Source organism: Episyrphus balteatus, chromosome 1 (assembly GCF_945859705.1).
Source record: "Episyrphus balteatus chromosome 1, idEpiBalt1.1, whole genome shotgun sequence".
In the NCBI taxonomy this organism is placed as follows: domain Eukaryota; kingdom Metazoa; phylum Arthropoda; class Insecta; order Diptera; family Syrphidae; genus Episyrphus; species Episyrphus balteatus.
In genome coordinates this window covers 147,618,879-147,636,850 of record NC_079134.1, presented here as the reverse complement: position 1 = coordinate 147,636,850, position 17,972 = coordinate 147,618,879, and the positions used below count along the sequence as shown (strand labels likewise).

Here is a 17,972-nt window from a genome sequence, read left to right as displayed (position 1 = left end):
GACTGTTTTTTTTTTTTAATTTTTTTTTCTTTGACATGACTAAGGCCCAATTTATTCACACTGCATTAAATTTGAAGTCGCCATTTAAAATGGGAAATTTTAAAACTCGGATGCGATTTGACAGATTTTCTATTTTTAATGGCGATTTTAAATATAATTGAGAGTGAATAAATTGGGCATAAATACAGAAACAATGCGAAATTAAGTACAATTTTTTTCTGAGTTGGGGTCGAAATACTGTTTGGGTCATAATACCGTATTCAAAATACTGTAAGTTAAAATACTGTATTTCAAAATTTTGTATGCACAAAATACTGTATGACCAAAATAATGTAATGCAAAATTCTGTATTTCAAAATTCTGGTTCATCAAAATACTGCATTTCAAACACAATTCTGTTTTCAAAATTCTGTATATTTTAATGCTGTAAAAAGGCTGAAAAATATTCATTCAAAGCTTCCAAGGATATAAAGGAAGTTTGTTAAGCTTCTTCAACATTTTGTGAAATTAAAATTTTTTGGGAGCTATTATAGATTTTACTGTCTCTTCGAAAAAATAACACCCTTTCACCTAATTTTGTTTTTATAAAAACTCATTATTCTTTATTTCTAACTAAAATTCAACGTTTTACCAAATTTCATTATTGTGACCCATCATTTTTGTTAAAAAAAAAAACACCCTTTTAACCATGATATTCTTAAAGGCACTTTAGATTCTTGTTTATAGTGTCAAAAGTAACATAATTGCTAAATTTCAATAGGGCACCACTAGTACTTCTCTAGTATTTCTCAATTTTTCAAATTTACCCATATTTTCTCTACTCGTAAAAAAAACACCCTTTCACATGCAAACAATTTATAAACTTATTTTATTCGTAATTTCTATAAGGCAGACAACAGTTTTAATTAATTTCTTATTAGTAGCTTTTTTATACCATTGATTTTATCGGACTTATAGCGGATTTTCCGATTTTCCTTATTTCCAAAAAAAAAACACCCTTTCACCTAAAATATTTTTGTATAGACTGCTTAGATTCTTGGATATGTACCGATTTTCGTTCCTGTAACTTTTGTAATACTAATTCCGAATTTCTTAATTTCTTTAAAAAAAAACACCCTTTTACTCAAGATAATTTTGAAGACTTTTTAGATTCTTAACTCTTATAAGAAACGAAACTTTTTCACCAAGTTTAAAAAATGAATACAAATTATATCAGATGCTACGATACCTTTCACCCACATAACTCAACCCATCAAAAAAACACCCTTTCCCCAAAAATATTTTTAAGAACTTTATGAATCCTTGGCCCCTGCTTTATCTTAAACCTTCATCAACAATTTCACAAGTGTATCATGTTTTTCACATGGGTTATATTTTAGGTCCGTCAAGATAGCACCCACACCCCCAAATTTCCAAAATCTGAGTATGAAGTAATTTGTTTCTAATTTGTTGCTAATTAGTTGCTCTAATCTCTATTTTACCTGTTGAAGTAAAAAAAAAGAACCCTTGTTTTTAATAGGCAATAACATTTTTAAGAGCAATCGTATTGACTTTATTTTAATGTCAATAGATTCAGCATGATGATATTCCAGAAACAATTTTTTTCATTATATTTTTGACCTTCACCACCTCCCTCTTTACCGCGAAAAAGCACCCTACCACCCAAGTTTTTCTTATAGAATTTTTTGATCCTTGGTTTTTATCCCAAAAGCAAACTTGTTTGCCAAGTTTCATGGGTGTAAGAATTTTTTTTATTTGTTGGTTTTATGTACTATTTTACCTGTACTAAAAATCCACAAAACGAAAACAAATTCTTGTTTAAGTTTTCATCTTCTTCTTAAAAAAAAAAAAAAATATGTACCTAAGTTATATTACTCAAATATTTTGTGTAAGGACAAAGGACCATCTAACTAAAACGTTTGACCATAATATTTTTAAATCAATTATACAATTGAAACAGAAAATTAGAAACGGTTCCCAACTTAAAATTTTGCTTCTTTTCACTTTGAAGCATGTGAACAAATAACTAAATTTTGATTTTGTCTCTCAATCCAGCTATTAACGGTGTAGTAAAAATTGACAAATCGAACTATTGCTGGGTCACTGTGGTGTATGCGTAACATTTTATCCTATTGAAAAACTTAAGTATTTTACTTACATTTTTTACATATGTTCGAATCTTAGTATTTCAATTTCAAGTTGTGCGTGTACTCATAAAAACAAGTTTGGTATTTTGACTTTAACTATGTACTTTATTAAACAAAATTCTATCTCCTTTATTTTAACTTAATACTATATTTGTAATCCATCACAAGAAGGTACATATCTTTATCTTTATAACCTTCCAAGAATTCCTTTCCCGTTCCAAAATGTCATACCTCATAAAATTCCTATTTTTCCTTCCATAAAGTTTTTTGTAAACATAATAAGCTTTACCTTATACTTAAAAAACAAACAAAACATAACAAAACAAAAACACAAAAAAACTTATGTACATAAACAAACAAAAATTCTAAACCACAAAAGTAAGAACCTTTTTATCTAAAGTGAGTCAATTCCATTTTAAATTCCTTTTCCACTGGAATATTAAAGAGGCAACATTTTATTATTTTTTTGTAATAAGGTTAACCATAATAATAACAGCTAAAAATAAAAAAAAAAAAAACACTTCCAAAGAGTCCCTTAAAATTCATCTCAATTCCTCATTATTTTTCAAACAACAATAACTCAAAAAAATTTAGGTAAACCTTCTCATAACCATCAATGAATATTTAAATACATAGTCCGAAACCTCTATAACCTCTCCACCCTCTCTCCCCTAAAATCTAACAAAGGTCAACACAACACAGAAAATTCTCCACACGCAGGGACAAAAATTTTCAAAAAACCACAATATTCCATTAAAAAATCTGCAACTTCCATAAACAGGAACAAGGCTAAAATACAACCCAAAAACAACAACAACAACAACAACAAAACTAAAAAAAAAAAAACATCTGTCATTAGCCTCGTCCTTGCCAGATTATGACTAAATCATGTCAATGTGTAAATAAACAAAACTTATTTTAATTACCATAATGGTAATTTCAAGCCCACCCCATTTAAGTGTGTTTCAAGAGTGTATACCTTCTCTGTGTTGTGCTGTCTGACAGAAGTCAAAGTAGGGTTTTTTTTTAGGTATACGTAGTAAAGGGTACTTTCTACCAACTTGTCACACTGACGATGATGATGGGAAGAATACAAAAAAAAAACTTAAAGCTACTCTCCAATACTTACTACAATAACTCTCGCAGCAGCCTCTGCCATATCGTCACCGGACACAAGTTGTGAAATTCATTAGATACTTTTTGACATATCAGCTCTATTCCAAAGCAATATCAATTCCAATATGCAAGAAAAACAAAAAAAAAAAAAAGGGAAAAGCAGGAAAATGTTGTCCATGTCCAAAAATTATGAACTTTTTTTTTCGTAATTTTTAATCCTTTGATACTTACTCTCTTTCTCTAAAAAACTTTCTCACTCTCTCTGTTTATCAAGAGTATGAGAGAGAAACTTGTAAAAAAAAGCTTTTTATTGACATTAAAAGCTCTTGTGGCTCAACTCAAAACGCATTCCCCTATTGCCCAAAAAAAAAAAAAAATAAGTTGCCCAAAATTTAAGTGTATATCCTTTTTGTTAAGGATAACAAAAAATACAAAAACAAAACACAACCAATTTACAGGACTTCTTAAATATTTTGAGCTTTTGGCTCAAAAGCTTCAACAAAAAGCTTTTCTGAACAAAATAACATCACATCACATGCGCCAAAACGGGCTATCATGTAAACTCCATTTGGTCGGGTTACGGGCGTATACCAGTCCTTAGCGAATACTCGTCGAAAGCTGGCTAAACTACCGCGAGTGTACCGTTAGGAGTTCGTATATGTTTTCTTTCTGTATGGAAATGATTACTGTTTTTTTTTTACTTTTTTAATTTTTCTGGTGAAATAAAATAAAAATTGAAAAAAAAAAAATAACGCGTTACCAAAACGTTACATATATCAAAAATATTTAACTGTCCCCTAAAACGTCTTTAACTCGTCGTGTATTTTGAAAATGAAATAAATCGTCCTTTTTCTTATAGAGGAGAGTTCCGTTGCTGCTGTATATCGTTAACCCAAATCCGCGTATGACCTACGACACTGGGGCATCATCATCATCGTCATGATGTGTGTTTGTATATTAAGACGAATGTTTTAAAAGAAAGCAAAAAAATAATTAAAAAAAAAAAAAATCAAATCAAAATGGCAACACACAATTGTGAGTGAGAGAAATCGCGAAAGGATAACATAAAAAAAATTTTGTATCCGTGTGTGTGACGATTTCGTGTGTGTTAAACGAAGATTGAAAAAAAAGAAGAAAACAAAATTAAGAATTCATCTTCAAGGTGTCACATCTCCAAGACACACACCAAACAGATTCTGATTAACTTACTTTTCGAAACACTCGAAAAAGGGTTTTCAACATACTTTTCCCCCACCACCACCATAACCATTTTTGTTGAAGGACCATTATGCGCCTCTTGGGCCGTCGTTAATTTACGCTCAACACACATCAGAAATTCTTTTATCTTTTAATCACCCTTGTGATATGTAAACATCCTTTAAAAAACAGCGCGATAACTTCATCATCGTTATAAACGTCGTTTGTCGCCCCGTCTGTCGCTACCATACCGTCGTCGCCGCTTAACCGTCGTGTGTTTACGTGTGTGTGTGTGAGATAGATATAATTTTTTGTTACTCATGCCTGTCCCTCGTGTTGGCATCCAATTCTGACAAAAAAAAAATAGAAAAAATAAACGCGCCTACATCACAGCACCCTTGTGTATCCAGCCAAACTCTCCTATTATAACGGTAAACACAATAAACGGTGTGGCGTAGATCTCTGTCAAGTGCACACAACACATCCTTCGAACATCATTTGTCATGTCATGAGAGAGTCGCGTGCCTTGTTGGCTATTATTTTTGTGTCTATTTTGCGTCTGTTTTGTTTTGAAATAGAGAGAAATAAAGGATACAAAAAAGGAGAAAAAAATTACACATAACGGGATTGTTCCCGATGTGATCATAATATTTATATATGCGTCCTGATTACAGTGATTACGACCAACGAAGATGTGAGTTTGGTTGGTTTAGAGATGATTATGATGATGAGGATGGTTGATGATGTGTCTGAATAATTTTGAAGTACCATGTCCTTTTTTTACCGACATACATATTTAATTGAGGGCCCAAAGGAGTGTGAAAAATTAGAAAAATAAAAAAAGCTGACACCCGTTAGGTTTATAATTTGTCAAAGAAGAAGCTTCTGCTTACTGTTATTGATTTAAAAATAAAAAAAAATTAAAGTGTTTTAGAGTGATATCCTTGTAATCCTTGCAATGTTATACACAGTTATCACATTGGTGTCATAAAAAAAAATCCCATAAAATAATAAAAACCAGTGCATATTAAGTGTTTACTAAAAAAAAATTCTTTCGGTTTTATGGTGGTAACTGCGAGAGAGGTCCTTTTTGGTGTCCTTTTACATATTTGTGTGTAGGTAATATAAAAAAAAAATGTCTGTCACATTATATTGACAAAAGCAATAATATAATAAAAACAAAAAAGAAAGTAATTTTTTGTGTTTTATTCTGTTGTTTTTAAAGTAATATAAAAAAATATGGAAAAATACACATTTTTGGGTAGTAAAAAATTTAAATGACGCAGAAAATTTTATAGTGGAATAAACTTTATACAACACAAAATACCTTCAATCTCTTCTACCTAAATTCAAACATAAACAACTAAGGATGGTGGATTAATCAAATTTGATAACAGAACAAAAAAAGTGTAAGTAAGTCTTTTTTATCCTTTTTTTTTTTGTTTTTATTTTAATATTTAATATGAATTATGTGTTTAAGCTTAGGGATTAATATTTTAATTATTAAAATTAGGAAAGGATTAATTTTTGTTTTCCTTTTTTTTTTTTTTTTTGTTGTTTTTCAGTTTATATTTGTATTTGTATTATCAACAACAAGAAGAAGAAAATCAATTTCAAATGGAGTGTGGAAAGTTTTTTGGGTTACTTTGGGAGTTTGGTTTGTCATATTTTATGTGTTTTTTGTTTTTTTGAGATGAGATATAAATAATCTTTGTTTAATCTTTGGAGATTATATTTCATAGAAGGAGGTGTGGGAAAAGTTTGACATCAGGACAAAGATGAGAAGGGTTATGAATAAAAAGTTTTTTTGTTTGGTTTTATGGATTTTTTTTTTTTTTTTTTTTGGTGAGAGTTTATTAAGACCTTAAATTTTTCTAGTTGATTTAAGATTTTTGTGGGTTTGGAAAATTTTAAGTCTCAATATCGGTAATGATGTAATGAACAAAAAATTTTTTGACGTGATAACGTCTTATAAATCGATGAACCATGGCAGCCACCACAAAAAAGTGACGCCATTTTCTAGCGTTACACTCTCGCACTTTCGCAGTGCGGCAAAAAATTTAAATTCAAAATTAAAAATAAACTATTAGAGATACAAAAATCTCCTAGAGCTTATTTGAAAGATAATAATCTAAAGCCTAATCCAAATGAAGGATTTTTAAAAATTCCGTCATTTAATAGGGTAAACAGGGGTAAAACGGAAAGATGAAATTTGGGCTAAAATCTAAACGCGTGGTCGTAGAGAGTTGATTCTTTTTGTTATAGATAGAGGAGACTTATTTAAGGATAACTGCATTTAAGAAAAAATTCTAAAAAATTTTGAAACTCCGCTATAACGTTTTGTTTGAACGTTGAATAGGTGTTGTGGGTATGTGGGTATGACAAAAATGTTGATTATGGGTAGGGGAAATTTTTTTTGACAATTCTAAAGGTGCCAGGTGAAAGATGAAGGAAAAAAAATTTGGTGTCTCATACAGATTTTTTTCCAACACTCTGCGTTTCGAAATATGAATTTTTGAAAAATACCTACTTTTTTAGGGGTATTTTTGGGTAGATTTTAATTATTAGCTTTTTTTAGAGCGTTCAAAAAATCTCAAGTTATATGGGACATGTAGGGCTGATAAATGCGCATACATTAGAATCGTTAAAAGAGTTTTTAATGAATACGGAGAAAAATAAGTTTTAAAAAACAGGTTTTTTGGCCGTTTTGAACCGATTCTCATCGTTTTTTATTTTTACCTTTTTTTTTCTTTAATAGATAGAGGAATATTATATATGGAGTAATGATAGATCATGACCACGACTATTTGTGTGCGAAGTTTCAATCATTTTCGTGAACACAATTTTGAGATAACGGTAAAATAAAATTTTAGAATTCAACAGGTTATAACTTTTTACCAAGAGCAGATAGAAATTTGATTAAACATTTATAAGCATCCTGATACAATTACCTTTCAATTGGTAAATCACACATAACGCCAGACTAACTACAAGCCACACAATGTTAAATCAAGAAACTTGCGAAAAACATCATACCACCAGTGGATTTCTGTTGCGCCATGAACAGCCACCAGTGTGGGAAGTACCGTAATCTCAGTGTGGAAATTCGATGTGGTTGACTTTAAAAAATTCTAACTTTTCTTGTAGGCATCTTTGAAATGAGATTAATACGTCATATGAAAGGTGAAATAATAAGCTTTCACATGGTATAAATTTTTTTATAGATTGTTAAAAAAAAATGGATTTAATAGCGTGAGAAGATAAATTTACATGTTTTCTTAGCTTTTTTTGATGAAAATGATTGTTTTCAATAAATTATTTTAATACTTTTTGCTCATTGTAAAAATTTAAAAATGGTTTTATTATTTAGAAGAAATATTTGGCTTTTTAATGGTATAATTTTTTTTGTGAGCTTTTAAAATAAAAAAAATTAATATAATGAGAAAAGAAAAAAGGTATTTTTTTTAGCTTTTTCTTGTAAATTATGATTGTTTGAAATAAATAAACCCTTCAAATGGCTCATTTTAAAAGCACACAACCTGTTTTCTTACGACGTTATCACGTAAAATCATCGTCCGTTAAAACGCCTTACAGACAACTTCTTTTTTTTAAACTTCGTTCAAAATTTTATCATGCGAGAAAATATGAACGAAGTTGGCTTTTTAAGAACGGAATTTTGCACTTACAGGGGAAAAAATGTTGACTTGATCAAATTGATGGTAAACCCATATTTTAACGGCGCAGTTTAAAAAACCATTAAGCCGACATATGTACACAGTTTTAAGCTCAAATTATTAGGAATAATAGAAAATTCTGTAAAAAGTCATTGTGGCAGGTAAAATCAAACAAAAAACTAAAAAAATAGAGTGTTTTTTTTGTAATTTTTGTTTTGCTTTTGAAAATCTTGCGAGACATAAAAAAATAAGGATAGATATTCATTAGGCCAAACCAAAAACAACTCTGCAAACAATCAGAACTTCTTTAAAAATAGAAAGCCATTCTGAAATATGGACTTATTATCAAAACCATATAGACGAAACTATTACAAAAAGATAATACTTTAAACTAGTTTGGAGAAATAAATTTCAATTTCTTAAGAAAATGAAATCAACTTGAATATGAAGTAATTATCTATAAACGTACCCAATTCTTTATCGATCTTTTCCCTACGATCACCGCAGTTTTAACTTTCACTTTATTCAAGTAAATCCACAACCATCTCATTTTAAATTTGAAATTTTTATTGAAAACTATCTTATAGGCTAAAATACCTCAGTTTTTGAGAGGCGTGTTTGACCTGACACCCTGTAAAAGGGCAAACGACCAAGACCAAGGTAATGACATTTGAACTACGATTTACGAATAAAATGGCGTCTAAAGTGAAGGAGCGTCCGTTTGCTTTTTAAAGTCTTTGTGATCCTCCGGTTCAGAAATTATTTCATCCGAAGCTAACACTGAGGGAAAAAAACACAATGTAAAATGTTAAACGTTGATTTAATGTTGAAAAAATTAACATGAAACTTCTTCAAAATAAAATTGAAACAACGTAAGAATTTTTTTTATTTTTGTCGGACTTCAGTTTTTGTTGCATTTTATCACTCTAATTTTCAACAGTGAGATAGCACGTTTGTAAAGCATTCGCCTTGTAACCAAAGAGTTGTAAGTTCGATCCTTAGCGGCTGCCAAATTTTTTCTTTTTTTTTTTTAATAAATTGATGCTTTTTTTAAGTTGAAACAACTTTGATTTAAAGATATTTTATAGCGGGGTCATCAAGATCGGTTGCTTTTGCTTTGACAACCATCTCTACCTACTAACTAATACCTACCATAAAATTCTTCGTTGAAAAAAAGGAAAAAATTATTTTTTTCTGAAACTGTAATACCTAATGTCACAAAAACACAAATTTTGAATTGTGACCAATAATAAAAATAGCAACATACCTAACTCTCTTCTTCGCAGAATTTTTCTATCGGTTGAGAATTAACTGAGAAGAAAAATTTAAACGATTTCAGCTCAATACACAAATGCGAAAATTCCATATACTACCCAATTGGGCTTTGCACGAAACTTTCTGTAGGTTTCTTTGTCAAATATTCAAATTTTTTTTTTGTTTAATAAAAAAAAGATTTTCCGATTTTTGGCAATGGATGAAGAATCAGAAAACCTTTTTTTAACTTTGATTTCGAAATTTTTTATTTCACTTTTTGTACTCAGTGCTACAAAAGTGCTCTACAAAACGTGATATGTCCTTGCCTCTTTAAATATCAAATATTGTAATTAATCGTCACATAAAAAGTTTCTTTATGAACTCGTTTTCAAAAAAATTATTTTTCTAAAAAAAATAAAAATTTCTTTTTTAAATTTAACAAATTTACGATTTATAGTAAATCTCACAATCTATAAAAATAATGTAAAATTCTGCTACATTTTCTTCTTTCAACGCTCACTATAAAAGTTTTTATGCAATAGAATAGTAAAAATTGTAAACCAATTTAAACATTTTACTGTTTCTTAAATCATATTATGACTCTCGAGTCAGATATTGTTAATATTTCAGTAGTAAATCATAGCTACAAACCTAACAAAGAAAATGTTTCAATGTTTTAGAGCTAAATGTATGTACATAAAATCGCTGTAAAACTGCGTTTAACATTTCTCTTTTATTTTCAAAATCAATCCTTATATAAATTTTGAGTAATGTGTACGTGTTTTGGATATGTTTGCATAAATTGTTTATGTCTATTTAATCCGATAACTAAAAAACGTATTAAATAATACTCATACGCCACAGTGAACATAGTAGAGATGGGTATTAAAATCAAAATATAAAGCTTTATAAGTCAAATTCAAAGTCAAAACACGTATAATATATTTCTATTAATGTGTCAGTGATCAATTTAATACAATACTAACAAAAATAAATATTTTAGGCTTAAGTTAATTAATGAGCTTAACAATGAAATCCACTTAACACAAAATATAAAAATAAATTAATGCAACAGTATTTTAAGTCTTTTGACTAAAAAATTAAATTAATATTCAAATAAAAATACATTTTATAAAATTATCTAAATTAAATTAAATATCACCTTTCACAATGCTAATAGCATACATAAATAAATCAATTAGTGTGGGACGTGTGTTTTCTAAAATATTTTTGCTATCGTAACTTTATTATTTTTTTTGTGGGTGTTTTATTAATAAATTAATAAAGCTTATCAACGAAAAAAAATTTAAAATCCTGGACAAAGCCTTGAAATATTATTTATTTGTGCAAATAAAAAAATAAATAAAAAAAGTAAAAAAAAAAAATGTTTTTATTTTCCATATCAGGTTAACGACTAGGAATCATCGATTTTTTAAGCTCCATAATATGTGATTTTTCTATGTACCTACGCAAACACAAAAAAAATTAAATTTAAAAAGTTGACTGTTATGTAAAATAATTCTCATTTTACAGCAGGTAACTTATAATTTTGGTAAATAATATCATAACCAAAAAAAGGATTATCCTCCACTTCAAATAAAAAAAACTAACAAAAAAACATTGTATCTGTTTGACATTCAATACAATAAACAACAGTACAATTATTTTAAACCATAAAGGCTTGGCTAAATTAAAGGGTTAAATTGGTGCTGTTCACGCGATATCATTGTTGACACAATAACTGCGTGAAAAAGTATTAAATATTTATAAATAGGTATGTAATTATAAGTTATGATGAATGTAATTGTAAATAAAAATACAAGAATACTGTAGTTCGTAGAATCAATTATTTTAAGGTGTTGATATCACTTGGATATAATTACATTGATCTGTAATTAAATGATTGAATATAAAAATTGTTGTAATATAAATAGTTTTGGAATTGAAACTACAAGGTTAATTATGTTAATTATAAGGATATTTTGATTAATTTATGCTAGTCGAGTGACTACTAATAATAATAATGAAACAGACGAGACGAATCATTTAACCTTTTTTGTACAAAACTATGTTATTTTAAGTAATTGTAATACAAGTTTAATTTAATATTTTATTTATATCTTCATCATCTCATATAAACTTCAAAAAACAAATTGAACCATTTAGAGAACCATTCTCCAAAACAAACCCATCTGATTACTTAAGAATAAAACAATTAACATTAGCCGTTATAAATTTTCAATAAATAAAAAAATATTCCACATACGCCACAGTGACCCGTTAAATTATATATGAAAACATAATTTAAAAGTATTTTATCGCTTTTTTTAACCAATACACTTTTGTTGATATTTGTTAGGCATTCTCTGAAAAAAATGCCAAAATTATACAAATACACATTCGGAATTCGAAAAAAACGTAGTGCTGTGATCTCGGAGCCTTTAAGTGACTACCTACCTACGTATGAGTATAGTTTGCACCAAATAAAATCAGGAAAGCTTCACCCCCATTTATTATAGCTTAGATCAAAGTTATTAGATAATTGTTAAAGAATTTTATCATTATTATTTTTAAATTAACCAAATAATTCTAGATTGAGCTTTTATCTGCCCAATTTATTCGAAATTATATCAGAAATATGACATCTTATGGAATTTTCATGAAATTTTAACAGAACTCTGGTGAAAAATTATCCTAGGTGGCTTTAATACCATGATTTGAAATCTATTTCTTCAAAATCCGCCGCTCATTAACCCTCTGTAGGCACACCTCTTTTTTGCGAATTTGGTTTATACTTTTTCATGTCGCTAGAACTTTTTTCGGTCTCACTATTTTATAGAGAATCATAATATGAATTTGATGTAGAATATTCCGAGGAATTCAAATATTGTATTCACAATTCAAAAAAATGTATTTTCACCCTTATAAATACACTTTTTTGTGACCACTTTTAATTTTTGTCCTGCCAAATTTGCACCCGTGTGTCCACAGAGGGTTAACCATTATATTTTAAGGAGTAAGGACAAGGTTGCCAATATAGTTTTTTCAAACTTTGGCTTTCTTTCCACTGTTTATCCAAAATTTTGTGAGAATAAGGGCAGTATCCTATTAAAAAAAAAAAAAATTGAGGAACTAAAAAATTATCCTGGGATTGACCTTAAGTACATTTGAATATGATTATATAGCCGTTACTTAACTGCCGATAAAAAAAATAAGAAAATTTATAGTCATAAAATGATTTTTCGTTCTGTATCATTAGTATTTTTTCTAGGGATATAATATAGGTACCATAAATACTGGCCATCGTAAAGTATGTAAGTAGTTTATTTGTTTGTTTATCAAGATTGAAATATTTTTAAATCGTATCCATAGCAGTGTGATCTTCAACGAAAACTGCTGTCATTGCGTTGACGGGTACGATGACACTCGCGTTGACACACATTTTTGGGTCAACGCATTGACTATTTTCGATGACCATGTAATCTCTCTGTCAATGCCATTAGGACGCGTTGACAGGGTTTTAGGGCATGGGTGTCATCGCAATGACCCTGTCCCAGCTTTGACGGGGCAGAATTTAATATCGTGTCATCGTTTCAGATTGACATGGTTTTTTGTATAGAAATATGATGAAAGCTGGATGGGGAACATTTTTTGTAGGTAGGGGGATTTTTTGAATGGTAGGGGGAGGGGGGTTCCCATTTCACCTTTTTGTTTTTTTTTTTTTTACATAAAAAAAAACTTTTCGGTATGGCAATGGCATCCATGTTGGATGGAAAATTTTTTTTTACAAAAAATCTAAATCCATTTGTATACCTATTCTAAGCTACATTTTAAGACCATAACCATCAACATTGGGTGCGGCGGCGTTCGTGTGCTATATAAGCGTTTGAAGGTGGCCATATTGATTTTTTTTTTCGATTTTTTAAAAATCAAATGTCGAGACTTTTTTATTTTTTTTTCTAATTTTTCGACAAAACTTTAGTAATTTTGCACTAATATTCGTTCAACAATCTTATCAGAATTCATTTAAGACTTTTACTTGAAAAGTGCAATGCGTACACCCGAAATATTTACATTTCAATGCAACAATGTCAAACAAATTTTCGTTTAATTTTTCTATGAGATCTTTTTTCAAATCTCATTTTCGCTTTTTTTTTTAATTATTTTTGGAAAATTTAAATTTTTGCTTTGTGTCAAACAGTGTGATCAACAAAGTTCTTACGAGTAAACCCGTTGACACTGCTAAGTAAACGTCACGTTGGCGTTGAAAAACCTGCGCGTCAACGTAATTTAGGACAACATTGACGCAATAGTGTCAATCGTGTGATAGTCAACTTCTCCAACCAGTAAGTTAGGTAAAAATGGACCTGTATTTGAGTGTTAGTGGTAAAACAAAATGCTTTGTATTTTTAATGGATTTCGATGATCTCAATCTTAACCCTCTGTAGGCACACCTCTTTTTTGCGAATTTGGTTTATATTCTTTTTCATGGCGCTAGAACTTTTTTCGGTCTCACTATTTTATGGAGAATCATATATGAAATTGATGTAGAATTTTCCGAGGAATTCGAATTCTGTATTCATAATTCAAAAAAAATGTATTTCACCCTTACAAAGACACTTTTCTGTGACCACTTTTCATTTTTGTCCTGCCAAATTCGCACCCGTGTGCCGACAGAGGGTTAATATTAAGACCAACACAGCTTTTAAAGCAAACAATTTCAACTCTGAACTTAATCACTTAATAGTGACAATATACATAATTATCAACTTGAGTCGACACCTTATTGATTTCACAATTTTTTACTTTTAACGATTCAATGTTCTAATTTAATTTAATCGTGATTAACTTTTTATGTATACATGGAATTTTTAAGGACTTTTGGCATTATACTTTAATCAATATTTGAATGCTCTGTACCAATTTTCACCTCTATGCGATTTCTTTTTTCTTTTTTGACCAGACTATGATTAATTTTTTAAACTTTTTTTATACGAAACAATATTTTTGATGCCTTACTCTAAACATTAGGTATTAAACAAAATTTTTATATCAGTGAATTTTGTCGTGAGAGCAAATCATTGCTAAGTTTTTTTTTTAAGGAAACCTTCTTATAATAACCATAAACTGAGATAACTTTGTGTCAGTACTGGTTTCATATCATAAATTACAAGAAACAATATTTTAGGTAAAACTACTAGTAAGGTCCGTAGTTTTCGGTTCGCTTGTTTTGATTAGTATTTGATTGAAAACGACACTTCAACTCGTCGGAATTGTTGACAAAAATATTTTTACTCATTCCCCAAATGTTTTATTGGGTTGGGGTCAAAATTCTGCCGGGGTCAAAATTCTTTTGTCAAAATTCTGCTTTCAAAATTCTGCTTTCAAAATTCTGCTTTTCAAAATTCTGTTTTTTCAAAATTCTGTTTTTCAAAATTCTGCTTTTCATAATTCTGCTTTTCAAAATTCTGCAAAAAATTAAAAAAAGGGTTTGGAAAATGTTAAAAAGCGCTCGCTTTTAAACATTTTCCAAACCCTTTTTTAATTTTTTGCAGAATTCTGTAAAATCATCTTTTTGAAAAATTATCTGCTTATTTGATTACTTACCTACATAATTTGTCATTTTTTAAATGCGAATTAATTTTTGTTTTATAAATGAATAAATTTGAAAATATTAAGAAAAGGTTTTTAATATTAAACATTTTAGAAAATAACTAAAAATGTATTAATTTATCAAATAAAGATGAATATTCAAAAATTTGAATAAGGAAAGGAATGTACAACATCGGTTCCAATAAGTATACATATTTTATTTGAAAGAAAGTCAGTATATGCATTTCAAAAAATATTTGCGACACTTAAATAAAAAAATTTAGGAAAGTACCAATGTTGAATTACATTAATGAGGTGTATTTTTCTTTAGCCAGCGCATATGCTATAAAAAAAAAAAACAGAATTAGCAGAATTTTTTTGTGGGTTGGGGTCAAAATTCTGCCGGGGTCAAAATTCTTTTGTCAAAATTCTGCTTTCAAAATTCTGCTTACAAAATTCTGCTTTCAAAATTCTGCTTTTCAAAATTCTGTTTTTCAAAATTCTGTTTTTCAAAATTCTGCTTTTCATAATTCTGCTTTCCAAAATTCTGCAAAAAATTAAAAAAGGGTTTGGAAAATGTTAAAAAGCGCTCGCTTTTAAACATTTTCCAAACCCTTTTTTAATTTTTTCCAGAATTCTGTAAAATCATCTTTTTGAAAAATTATCTGCTTATTTGATTACTTACCTACATAATTTGTCATTTTTTAAATGCGAATTAATTTTTGTTTTATAAATGAATAAATTTGAAAATATTAAGAAACGGTTTTTAATATTAAACATTTCCCAAAATAACTAAAAATTTATTAATTTATGAAATAAAGATGAATATTCAAATTTTGAATAAGAAAAGGAATGTACAACATCAGTTCCAATAAGTATACATATTTTATTTGAAAGAAAGTCAGTATATGCATTTCAAAAAATATTTGCGACACTTAAATAAAAAAAGGGAAGTACCAATGTTGAATTACATTAATGAGGTGTATTTTTCTTTAGCCAGCGCATATGCTATAAAAAAAAAAAAAAAAAACAGAATTAGCAGAATTTTTTTGTTCAAATATAATGCTGGCAGAATTTTGAAAAGCAGAATTTTAAAAAGCAGAATTTTTAAAAACAGAATAGAAAAAAAGCAGAATTTTTAATAACAGAATTTTCGCTGAAAAAGCAGAATTTTGAAAAGCAGAATTTTGAAGCCAGAATTTTGACCCGATCCCTGTTTTATTTAATCTCATCATTTTGTCTATAGCTTTGAAAAATGCAGCATTATTGCATTTTCATAAAACATATATGATATTGGATACACAAATATGGAGAAGTATGTGCGACCTTAACGTGCATTTAATTTTGTGCTCCTTTAATATTCAATTCATATAATCCAAAAAAATTAATAAAAATTAATTTAAAACAAATTTAGTAAAATAAAACTGAATTTAATTGACATACAAAATTATTACCCCTTAATATTCTCAACAGCCTTGTATTTAAACATAATTTCTTGAGTACCCCATCCATTAACCAAATCTTTTTATGAACCAAAATATAATATGTTTAAACTTCAAAAAAGTTGGTACAGGTACCTTGTCTACCTTCACATTATTAAAAAAAAATCCTACCTACCTTGTAAGTATTTTTTTTTTAAGAAAGATTTTAAATGTTAAAAATATTCCTTCTTTGATACTTAACATAAAATTTATATCAAAACTTTGTTCATTCTTTCGTCTTATTTTTTTTATAGCTTCTCCTTCGAACCCACCTCCTGACAAACACATGTTATCATTATCTGGCATCTTTATACATTTTCCTGAGGTTATATTGAAAAACTTCTCTAAAAGTATTAAGGCTTCATTTGCTCTATATACCTCTACTTTCTATATAATTCTCATTCGAACTTAATGTATTCCAGTTTCTTAATAGTCCAATTAATGAGATGGCCAAAAATCTCAAAAGTCTATATAATCGAATACAATAGGTATGTAAATGTTCTTCTTCGTATGCGTATACGAGTATAGTATTTTTGAGACTTTTTTTTTTTTTCTCAAAATGGCACTCGACTTTTAGGACTCTATCATAAAGAATAATATAATTCTCCATCTTTTTTGGCCTTAACTTAATGGCAAACCAATTCTATTTATGGCTAAATGGAAAAGAAAAAATTGGTAGAGGAAAAACGAGAGGAAAAGAAAACAATTTCGACGTAAAATCTTAATGACCAAAATAAGAAAACGAAATTTCCCGCAGCTTAAATGACTCTTATATCCTGAATTTGATTATAGTCGTCTTCGTTGTCGTCGTCTACACACACGCATACATTCTTTGGTTGATGGCAAAATAGAATTCGTTTCGCCTGAAGGATGTGGATAGATAGGCTCTGAGAGAAAGAATTTTCTTAAGTAGTTTTTTTTTGTTTTTTTTCTTTCTTATTTCTTATCAACATGGGCATTTAAGGAGAAGTTAGTAGACGTTAAAGGAGGTACCCCACATTGGCACGCCATCCACCACCGCATTCACCGGAGAAAATCTTCAACAATGGTGGTTAAAAAGGAAGAAAAGAAAAGGAGCAAACAAAAAAAAACATAATTAGAACGCGAAAAATGTTTCGTTTATCTCACTCGCACTCTTTTGTGGTATTTGAGAATCCCTTGGGGTAAGTGTAGGCGGCGGCTGTGAAAGTATGGTGGCTGGTTGATGGAATAACAAAAAAGAAAATAGAGACCACAAACCGAGAGGAAGTCGCAATGATTTCCTTTCGAGATTAAAACAGATTAGCTAATCTTTTGTTACTGCCTTTTGCTTACCAGAGACTTGAGAGCCCAGCCTTTCACTTTGTCTTTTTGGTTTGTGCATATTATTAGGTATACACACTCGAATGTGGTTTTTATTATTATTCTGTTCATATTCACTAAGGAAAAAGATATAGATGCCAAAAAGAACACAAAAGAAGAAAAGAAAAAAAAACCTTATTAGTATGTAACATTCTTTTTGCCAAGAATTT

At 29.0% G+C, this 17,972-nt stretch overlaps 1 protein-coding gene across 3 annotated transcripts in view; it reads left to right on the top strand.

Moving 5' to 3' along the window:
- Positions 1-3,853: 3,853 nt before the first annotated feature.
- Positions 3,854-17,972, top strand: part of LOC129906291 (zwei Ig domain protein zig-8) — a 415,386-nt gene continuing 401,267 nt past the window's right edge. The window contains exon 1 of one of the 3 annotated variants that reach the window (XM_055981986.1): positions 3,854-5,867. The gene's annotated coding sequence lies outside the window, so the exon portion shown is untranslated. The remainder of the gene's footprint in view (positions 5,868-17,972) is intronic. The other 2 variants (XM_055981989.1, XM_055981985.1) reach the window with 2 other exon arrangements.